This window comes from Oncorhynchus masou, chromosome 29 (assembly GCF_036934945.1).
Source record: "Oncorhynchus masou masou isolate Uvic2021 chromosome 29, UVic_Omas_1.1, whole genome shotgun sequence".
NCBI classification, from domain to species: Eukaryota; Metazoa; Chordata; class Actinopteri; order Salmoniformes; family Salmonidae; genus Oncorhynchus; species Oncorhynchus masou.
The window spans coordinates 78217501-78228667 of NC_088240.1; the positions used below are offsets into that span (position 1 = coordinate 78217501).

Sequence of the window (11167 nt, forward strand, 5' to 3'; positions counted from 1 at the left end):
ATATAGTAAATGAGACATCTCTATATTCATATCTCTATAGTTATAGCTCTATAGTTAAATCTCTATAGTTCCCACTATATATTGTAACATCGTAGGTTAGATGACTGCATAGGTTTATCGCTATAGATAACACTATATACTGTAAGTTAGTCTCTATAGTTATATCTCTATAGTTATATCTCTATAGTTACCACTATATGGGGCGGCAGGGTAGCCTAGTGGTTAGAGAGTTGGACTAGTAACCGGAAGGTTGCAAGTTCAAACAAGGTACAAATCTGTCGTTCTGCCCCTGAACAGGCCGTCATTGAAAATAAGGATGTGTTCTTAACTGACTTGCCTAGTTAAATAAAGGTCAAATAAAAATATATATATATATGCTGTAAGATAGTCTCTATAGTTATATCTCTATACTTACCACTATATACTGTAACGTTAGATGTCTCAATAGTTATATCTCTATAGTTCCCACTATATACTGTAACATCAGAAGTTAGATGTCTCTATAGTCATATCTCTATAGTTACCACTATATACTGTAAGATAGTCTCTATAGTTATATCTCTATAGTTACCACTATATACTGTAACATCAGAAGTTAGATGTCTCTATAGTCATATCTCTATAGTTACCACTATATACTGTAACATCAGAAGTTATATATATCTATAGTTATATCTCTATAGTTATATCTCTATAGTTACCACTATATACTGTAACATCAGAAGTTAGATGTCTCTATAGTCATATCTCTATAGTTACCACTATATACTGTAAGATAGTCTCTATAGTTATATCTCTATAGTTACCACTATATACTGTAACATCAGAAATTAGATATCTCTAGAGTTCTATCTCTATAGTTACCACTATATACTGTAACATTGTAAGTTAGATATATCTATAGTTATATCTCTATAGTTACCACTATATACTGTAACATCAGAAGTTAGATATATCTATAGTTATATCTCTATAGTTACCACTATATACTGTAACATCAGAAGTTAGATATCTCTATAGTTATATCTCTATAGTTACCACTATATACTGTAACATCAGAAGTTAGATGTCTCTATAGTTATATATGTATAGTTACCACTATATACTGTAACATCAGAAGTTAGATATCTCTATAGTTATATCTCTATAGTACCCACTATATACTGTAACACCGTAAGTTAGACGTCTGCATAGGTTTATCTCTATAGATAACACTAAATACTGTAAGTTAGTCTCTATAGTTATATCTCTATAGTTACCACTATATGATGTAACATAGTAAATTAGACATCTCTATAGTCATATCTCTTTAGTTACCACTATATACTGTAAGTTAGTCTCTATAGGCATATCTCTATAGTTACCACTATATACTGTAACATCAGAAGTTAGGTATCTCTATAATTATATCTTTATAGTTACCACTATATACTGCAACATAGTACGTTAGATATCTCAATAGTTATATCTCTATAGTTACCACTATATACTGTAAGATAGTCTCTATAGTTACAGTGGGGAGAACAAGTATTTGATACACTGCTGATTTTGCAGGTTTTCCTACTTACAAAGCATGTAGAGGTATGTAATTGTTTTATCATAGATACACTTCAACTGTGAGAGACGGAATCTAAAACAAAAATCCAGAAAATCACATTGTATGATTTTTAAGTAATTAATTTGCATTTTATTGCATGACTTAAGTATTTGATCACCTACCAACCAGTAAGAATTCCGGCTCTCAGACTGTTCATTTTTCTTTAAGAAGCCCTCCTGTTCTCTACTCATTACCTGTATTAACTGCACCTGTTTGAACTCGTTACCTGTATAAAAGACACCTGTCCACACACTCAATCAAACAGACTTCAACCTCTCCACAATGACCAAGACCAGAGAGCTGTGTAAGGACATCAGGGATAAAATTGTAGACCTGCACAAGGCTGGGATGGGCTACAGGACAATAGGCAAGCAGCTTGGTGAGAAGGCAACAACTGTTGGCGCAATTATTAGAAAATGGAAGAAGTTCAAGATGACGGTCAATCACCCTCGGTCTGGGGCTCCATGCAAGATCTCACCTCGTGGGGCATCAATGATCATGAGGAAGGTGAGGGATCAGCCCAGAACTACACGGCAGGACCTGGTCAATGACCTGAAGAGAGCTGGGCCCACAGTCTCAAAGAAAACCAATAATAACACACTACGCCGTCATGGATTAAAATCCTGCAGCACACGCAAGGTCCCCCTGCTCAAGCCAACGCATGTCCAGGCCTGTCTGAAGTTTGCCAATGACTATCTGGATGATCCAGAGGAGGAATGGGAGAAGGTCATGTGGTCTGATGAGACAAAAATAGAGCTTTTTGGTCTAAACTCCACTCGCCGTGTTTGGAGGAAGAAGAAGGAGGAGTACAACCTCAAAACACCATCCCAACCGTGAAGCATGGAGGTGGAAGCACCATATTGAGGGGAGGATGGATGGGGCCATGTATTGCGAGATCTTGGCCAACAACCTCCCCTCAGTAAGAGCATTGAAGATGGGTCGTGGCTGGGTCTTCCAGCATGACAACAACCCAAAACACACAGCCAGGGCAACTGAGTGGCTCCATAGGAAGCATCTCAAGGTCCTGGAGTGGCCTAGCCAGTCTCCAGACCTGAACCCAATAGAAAATCTTTGGAGGGAGCTGAAAGTCCGTATTGCCCAGCGACAGCCCCGAAATCTGAAGGATCTGGAGAAGGTCTGTATGGAGGAGTGGGCCAAAATCCCTGCTGCAGTGTGTTCAAACCTGGTCAAGAACTACAGGAAATGTATGATCTCTGCAATTGCAAAAAAAGGTTTCTGTTCCAAATATTAATTTATGCTTTTCTGATGTATCAAATACTTATGTCATGCAATAAAATGCAAGTTAATCACTTACAAATCATACAATGTGATTTTCTAGATTTTTGTTTTAGATTCCATCTCTCACAGTTGAAGTGTACCTATGATAAAAATGACAGACCTCTACATGCTTTGTAAGTAGGAACATTTGCAAAATCGGCAGTGTATCAAATACTTGTTCTCCCCACTGTATATCTCTATAGTTACCACTATATGCTGTACCATAGTAAATTAGACATCTCTATAGTCATATCTCTATAGTTACCACTATATACTGTAACATCAGAAGTTAGATGTCTCTATAGTTATATCTCTATAGTTACCACTATATACTGAAAGTTAGTCTCTATAGTTATATCTCTATACTTACCACTACATACTGTAAAATTGTAAGTTATATATCCCTATAGTTATATCTCTATAGTTATATCTCTATAGTTACCACTATATGCTGATACACCGTAAGTTAGATATCTCTATAGTTATATCTCTATAGTTATATCTCTATAGTTAACACTATATCCTGTAACATCAGAAGTTAGATGTCTCTATAGTTATATCTCTTTCGTTACCACTATATACTGTAAGTAAGTCTCTATAGTTATATCTCTATAGTTACCACTATATACTGTAAGGAAGTCTCTATAGTTATATCTCTATAGTTACCACTATATACTGTAACATCAGAAGTTAGATATCTCTATAGTTATATATCTATAGTTACCACTCTATACTGTAACATCAGAAGTTAGATATCTCTATAGTTATATCTCTATAGTTACCACTATATACTGTAAGTAAGTCTCTATAGTTATATATCTATAGTTATATATCTATAGTTTCTACTATATCCTGTAACATCAGAAGTTAGATATCTCTATAGGTATATCTCTATAGTTACCACTATATACTGTAACATCAGAAGTTAGATATCTCTATAGGTATATCTCTATAGTTACCACTATATACTGTAACATCAGAAATTAGATATCTCTATAGGTATATCTCTATAGTTACCACTATATACTGTAACATCAGAAGTTAGATATCTCTATAGGTATATCTCTATAGTTACCACTATATCCTGTAACATCAGAAGTTAGATATCTCTATAGGTATATCTCTATAGTTACCACTATATCCTGTAACATCAGAAGTTAGGTATGTCTATAGGTATATCTCTATAGTTACCACTATATACTGTAACATCAGAAGTTAGGTATCTCTATAGTTATATCTCTATAGGTATATCTCTATAGTTACCACTATATACTGTAACATCAGAAGTTAGATGTCTCTATAGTTATATCTCTATAGTTACCACTATATACTGAAAGTTAGTCTCTATAGTTATATCTCTATACTTACCACTACATACTGTAAAATTGTAAGTTATATATCCCTATAGTTATATCTCTATAGTTATATCTCTATAGTTACCACTATATGCTGATACACCGTAAGTTAGATATCTCTATAGTTATATCTCTATAGTTATATCTCTATAGTTAACACTATATCCTGTAACATCAGAAGTTAGATGTCTCTATAGTTATATCTCTTTCGTTACCACTATATACTGTAAGTAAGTCTCTATAGTTATATCTCTATAGTTACCACTATATACTGTAAGGAAGTCTCTATAGTTATATCTCTATAGTTACCACTATATACTGTAACATCAGAAGTTAGATATCTCTATAGTTATATCTCTATAGTTACCACTATATACTGTAACATCAGAAGTTAGATATCTCTATAGTTATATCTCTATTGTTACCACTATATACTGTAAGTAAGTCTCTATAGTTATATATCTATAGTTTCTACTATATCCTGTAACATCAGAAGTTAGATATCTCTATAGGTATATCTCTATAGTTACCACTATATACTGTAACATCAGAAGTTAGATATCTCTATAGGTATATCTCTATAGTTACCACTATATACTGTAACATCAGAAATTAGATATCGCTATAGGTATATCTCTATAGTTACCACTATATACTGTAACATCAGAAGTTAGATATCTCTATAGGTATATCTCTATAGTTACCACTATATCCTGTAACATCAGAAGTTAGATATCTCTATAGGTATATCTCTATAGTTACCACTATATCCTGTAACATCAGAAGTTAGGTATGTCTATAGGTATATCTCTATAGTTACCACTATATACTGTAACATCAGAAGTTAGGTATCTCTATAGTTATATCTCTATAGGTATATCTCTATAGTTACCACTATATACTGTAACATCAGAAGTTAGGTATCTCTATAGTTATACCTCTATAGTTATATCTCTATAGTTACCACTATATCCTGTAACATCAGAAGTTAGGTATCTCTATAGTTATATCTCTATAGTTACCACTATATCCTGTAACATCAGAAGTTAGGTATCTCTATAGTTATATCTCTATAGTTACCACTATATACTGTAACATCAGAAGTTAGGTATCTCTATAGTTATACCTCTATAGTTATATCTCTATAGTTACCACTATATCCTGTAACATCAGAAGTTAGGTATCTCTATAGTTATATCTCTATAGTTACCACTATATCCTGTAACATCAGAAGTTAGGTATCTCTATAGTTATATCTCTATAGTTACCACTATATACTGTAACATCAGAAGTTAGATGTCTCTATTTTATTTTTATTTTTATTTCACCTTTATTTAACCAGGTAGGCTAGTTAGGAACAAGTTCTCATTTGCAACTGCGACCTGGCCAAGATAAAGCATAGCAGTGTGAACAGACAACAACACAGAGTTACACATGGAGTAAACTATAAACAAGTCAATAACACAGTAGAAAAAAATAATATATATACATTGTGTGCAAAAGGCATGAGGAGGTAGGCAATAAATAGGCCATAGGAGTGAATAATTACAATTTAGCAGATCAACACTGGAGTGATAAATGATCAGATGGTCATGTGCAGGTAGAGATACTGGTGTGCAAAAGAGCAGAAAAGTAAATAAATAAAAACAGTATGGGGATGAGGTAGGTAAATTGGGTGGGCTAAATACCGATGGACTATGTACAGCTGCAGCAATCGGTTAGCTGCTCAGATAGCAGATGTTTAAAGTTGGTGAGGGAGATAAAAGTCTCCAACTTCAGGGATTTTTGCAATTCGTTCCAGTCGCAGGCAGCAGAGAACTGGAAGGAAAGGCGACCAAATGAGGTTTTGGCTTTAGGGATGATCAGTGAGATACACCTGCTGGAGCGTGTGCTATTGGTGGGTGTTGCCATCGTGAGCAGTGAACTGAGATAAGGCGGAGCTTTACCTAGCATAGACTTGAAGATGACCTGGAGCCAGTGGGTCTGGCGACGAACATGTAGCGAGGGCCAGCCGACTAGAGCATACAGGTCGCAGTGGTGGGTGGTATAAGGTGCTTTAGTAACAAAACGGATGGCACTGTGATAAACTGCATCCAGTTTGCTGAGTAGAGTATTGGAAGCTATTTTGTAGATGACATCGCCGAAGTCGAGGATCGGTAGGATAGTCAGTTTTACTAAGGTAAGTTTTGCGGTGTGAGTGAAGGAGGCTTTGTTGCGAAATAGAAAGCCGATTCTAGATTTGATTTTGGATTGGAGATGTTTGATATGAGTCTGGAAGGAGAGTTTGCAGTCCAGCCAGACACCTAGGTACTTATAGATGTCCACACATTCTAGGTCGGGTGCAGGCAGCGAACGGTTGAAAAGCATGCATTTGGTTTTACTAGCGTTTAAGAGCAGTTGGAGGCCACGGAAGGAGTGTTGTATGAAATTGAAGCTTGTTTGGAGGTTAGATAGCACAGTGTCCAAGGAAGGGCCAGAAGTATACAGAATTGTGTTGTCTGCGTAGATGTGGATCAGGGAATCGCCCGCAGCAAGAGCAACATCATTGATATATACAAAGAAAAGAGTCTGCCCGAGAATTGAACCCTGTGGTACCCCCATAGAGACTGCCAGAGGACAGGACAACATGCCCTCCGATTTTACACACTGAACTCTGTCTGCAAAGTAGTTGGTGATCCAGGCTAGGTAGTCATTAGAAAAACCGAGGCTACTAAGTCTGCCGATAAGAATATATATTTATTTTTTTAACCTTTATTTAACTAGGCAAGTCAGTTAAAAACATTAAAAACTTATTTTCAATGACAGACTAAGAACAGTGGGTTAACTGCCTGTTCAGGGGCAGAACGACAGATTTGTACCTTGTCAGTTGGATTTGAACTTGCAACCTTTCGGTTACTAGTCCAAAGCTCTAACCACTAGGCTACCCTGCCGCCCCGTGATTGACAGAGTCGAAAGCCATGGCCAGGTCGATGAAGACAGCTGCACAGTACTGTCTTTTATCGATGGAGGTTATGATATCGTTTAGTACCTTGAGCGTGGCTGAGGTGCACCCGTGACCGGCTCGGAAACCGGATTGCACAGTCTCTATAGTCATATCTCTATAGTTACCACTATATACTGTAACATCGTAACTTAGATATCTCTATAGGTATATCTCCATAGTTACCACTATATACTGTAATATCAGAAGTTAGATGTCTCTATAGTCATATCTCTATAGTTACCACTATATACTGTAACATCAGAAGTTAGATGTCTCTATAGTCATATCTCTATAGATGTCTCTAAAGTTATATCTCTATAGTTACCACTATATACTGTAAGATAGTCTCTATAGTTATATCTCTATAGTTGTATCTCTATACTTACCACTATATATTGTGTCATTGTAAGTTAGATGTCTCTATAGTTATATCTCTATACTTACCACTATATATTGTGTCATTGTAAGTTAGATGTCTCTATAGTTATATCTCTATACTTACCACTATATATTGTGTCATTGTAAGTTAGATGTCTCTATAGTTATATCTCTATACTTACCACTATATATTGTGTCATTGTAAGTTAGATGTCTCTATAGTTATATCTCTATACTTACCACTATATATTGTGTCATTGTAAGTTAGATGTCTCTATAGTTATATCTCTATACTTACCACTATATATTGTGTCATTGTAAGTTAGATGTCTCTATAGTTATATCTCTATAGTTCCCACTATATACTGTAACATCAGAAGTTGGATGTCTCTATAGTTATATCTCTATAGTTACCACTATATACTGTAAGTTAGTCTCTATAGTTATATCTGCATAATTACTACTATACAATCAGTGGCCAGTTTACAAAAATAGTTTGCCACTACAGATTGAATCACATGGTAGTGGCGTGCTATATAAAGCAAGCATCGAGGCATTCAGATACTGTTCGATTGAACGCTAGAATGGGCAAAATGAGCGACTTAAGCATGGTATGATCGTCAGTGCCAGGCGTGTGGTTTCGAGTGTCTCAGAAACAGCTGGCCTCCTGGGCTATTCACTCACGACAGTCTAGGGTTTACCGAGAATGTTGCGAGAAACAAAAAGCATCCAGTAAGTGACAATCCTGTGGGCGAAAACAGCTTGCTGATGAGAGGTCGAAGAAGAATGGCAAGAATCGTGCAACAGGCAGGCCACAAACAGGCAAATAATGACGCAGTACAACAATGGTGTGCAGAATGGCATCTTGGAACGCACAACTTGTTGGTCCTTGTCACCGATTGGCTATTGCAGCAGACGACCACACCGGGTTCCACTCCTATCAGCTAAAAACAAGACGAAGAAGAAGCGGCTCCAGTGGGCACATGATCAACAACACTGGACAAAACTTTGGCTGGTCCAACGAATCCCAGTTCCTGTTGCGTCATGCTGGTGGCAGAGTCAAGAGTCCATGGCCCCATCCTGCATGGACAGGCTGGTAGCGGTGGTGTAATGGTGTGGGGAATGATTTCCTGGTACATGTTAGGTCCCTTGAAACCAATTGAGCAAAGTGTCCATGCCCCAAAAAATTCAGGCTGTTCTGGTGGCAAAGGAGGTCTGACACGGTACTAGATGGGTGTACCTTAAACTGGCCACTGAGTTTATACTGTAACATTGTAAGTTAGATTCCTCTCTATAGATGTTTCTCTATAGATGTCTCTCTATAGTTATGTCTCTTCCTGACTAGAAGCACTGCAGTTGCATGAGGAGTGGGGGCTGAGGCAAGGCTGTCTCACATACAACGTTGCATGCTAAAGGACTGGAGGAAAGGAGGGAGGGAGTGAGAGAATACATGGGAACAAAAAGTAAAGGACAAAACACTCAGTGCTGTGCAGATCAGAATGATGTATCCATGAGTTCCATGTCCACTGAAGGAAGGACATCATGACATGACACTAAACTAATTCAGAACAAACACACAGGACTAATGCTGCATGCCATTGTATCACAGCAACAGCATCTTGCTTATTGATTTACGATACTATAGTGTGAAGAAGATGTAACAAAACTTGTCCATCATGACTCATTGGTTTCAGATTGGTTTGATCCAATCTGGGTGTGGAGAGGGAAATATCTCCACACCCTGTGAAGAGCAAAATGTTAAATGCTCACATTTGAACAACATTCCTTTCATATTCCATATTGAAAAACAATAGTCTAATATGCACCCTGCACAAAAAATGGCTTTAGTTCTGATAAAAGGCCAGCAGAGAAGAAGTAGCCTAGTGCAAACAGACGTAAATCTGAAATGCCCATAGTGAGTTTAACTGCGCAATGAACCTGCCGCTGCTTGTGTACCCATATCTGGCTGTAACCGGTCTGTGTATGAATGGACTTCCGCACATCTATATCTTTTACAGGTTAACAACTTGTAGCTCAGCCACTGCATGCATGCATTATTGCATGTAGGTTACGGAGGTATTACTTGCATGCATCATTAAGCGTGCGTGGGTGTATAAGAACCCGAGTGTGTATACACTGACTGGCTGCGTGTGTGTCGTCTAATCACATATGAAGTATCAATGTATAAAAACTGTGGCAATGTGTATCAGCTGCGTCTTACAAGCGGTGTGTATGTGATAAGTCGATTTCTGTGGCGCAGCTTTCAAATCAATATGTTTTGTTACTGTATCCTATATTTATCCACATTGATAGCAAATCACTTTGTGCCATATGTGGAACCCGAGGTAACGAGAAACACGAAGACAACTCAACTATTACTGAGCATTTGTTTCATGATGTTCCTGTATCAAAAAAGGTTAATATATTGCCATGACTTACCTGCGCGTTCTGCCGGATAACAGCCGGGGAAACCGTGCGCACTGGATTGCTGCGATAAATTCGCTCTGGTTAGTCAATAACGACTGTCTTATAAACTGTTGAAGGAAGACTATTGTGACAAATCATCCTCATTTTCTAGTCGATAAACTGCTGCCCAATGTTGTGTACCAGCATATCCGTCGACAATATGACATATCTGCACTATTTATTTTTACTAGCCTTAGCTAAACTCTTTTAGTTGACTCTATCGATGGAATAAACTATTATGTAGCCTACAAGCTGTGCAATGGCAAGTTTATGGAAATATTGTCTAACTTTTCCTGTTGAAATACATTTTGTAACTAAACGATGTGCATAAATTCCATGTGTTGCACATATAATTGTCTGGTAAAAAAAAACAATCCGTAGAAGAAAACGCCAGCTATCCTACGAAACTCACTATAGCAAGCAAGTGCAGCACAATAGGCATATCACACCGTTAAAAGGAAGGTCGCCAGATTTTTGTCTTCCTGAATTAAACTACACATTTTACCTCTGCAAATTTACGATGCATTTATTCCAAGCTGATATAAAGAGTTCCGTCAGAAATTCCGACCGACCCCGATCATACAATGCCTATGGGATTGTGCGACTGGTCTCACTAAGGTCCGCAAAGCTCAAGTGCGCTCCCATTGGTCGCTCGAACTGGTGTTGATGAGAGTTCTCTCCAGGGCTTTCGGATGCTGAGTTCCAACCCATCAATGATGGTCTGTAATTGGCTTAAGGAAGTGATTATTGTTCCAATACGATTGGTTCCAATACCAGAAAGACTGTATACAGAAGACATGAGCTATCCTTCTCAATAATGCACTGCAACTGCTATGCAGAGCCGGATTGCGGACCATTATGGACCGCAAACGTGCCACGGCCCCCGAACACGTCATAAGCAATGGCAAAGTGTGTATAATTGCAGGAAATCAGCTTTAAAACTGCAGTTTACTCTCAGCCTCATGGTCAAATGTGAAGAATAGCATGAGATAAACTATAAACAGCACATTTTTTACTTTGCCCCATGGCAAAATGTGTATAATTGCATGAAATTAGCTTTAAAACTGCAACATTTTCTCTCAGCCTCATGACAAAACCCCCTGGAGGTAG

At 37.5% G+C, this 11167-nt stretch overlaps 1 protein-coding gene across 1 annotated transcript in view; it reads right to left on the reverse strand.

Moving 5' to 3' along the window:
• Positions 1-10640, reverse strand: part of LOC135520644 (uncharacterized) — a 22980-nt gene extending 12340 nt beyond the window's left edge. The window contains 1 exon segment of the mRNA XM_064946349.1: positions 10031-10640. The gene's annotated coding sequence lies outside the window, so the exon portion shown is untranslated.
• Positions 10641-11167: the final 527 nt, after the last annotated feature.